Source organism: Apis dorsata, unplaced genomic scaffold (assembly GCF_000469605.1).
Source record: "Apis dorsata unplaced genomic scaffold, Apis dorsata 1.3 scaffold_113, whole genome shotgun sequence".
NCBI lineage: Eukaryota > Metazoa > Arthropoda > Insecta > Hymenoptera > Apidae > Apis > Apis dorsata.
This window is the reverse complement of record NW_006263408.1, coordinates 1,509,855-1,510,505: the sequence shown is the minus strand read 5'-3', so window position 1 is coordinate 1,510,505 and position 651 is coordinate 1,509,855.

Below are 651 nucleotides of genomic sequence, written 5' to 3'. Positions count from 1 at the left end.
AAAAAAAAAAAAAAAAAAAAAAAAAAAAAAAAAAAAAAAAAAAAAAAAAAAGATGGATAATTATCTCTACAAAGATATAATATAAACATGTGCATAAAAAATTAGGAGAAACATAATAAAGTATTTCGCAAAAAAGCTTTTATTTACATTTGTTCATCTTTCTTCAGCGTTGTTTTTTTTTTAATCTAAAATTGCAATAAAATCCCACAAAACCGATCGCATTCATACTGATCACCTTTTTGTTGTGGAATGTTTTATATAATAAATACAGCTTCCGATATAAATTAAAAACGAGTCTGCATTTACAACTGAGGATGATTGAAGGAGGGAAGAATAGATACATGTATGTAATGAATGTGAAAGTGTATGATTGTGAAGTGTGTACATGAATACTCATGCGCTCATATGCGCATGTATTATGTCTGTTTACATGTGAATCCCGGTCGCATCGAATAGAATCTGCAGATTCTATCACAACAAACTTATATCTACTCACGACGAGCCCGTATACCTTATTTACAATGTCCATATAAACATATACATCGCGCTGACTGCTCATTTAACTTATTATTGATATTAGGAAGTGAAGAAGATAGAAAATAGTTTTGTACCTTAGGTTCAATGTGAAAAAAGACACTGCGTGCATGTGCA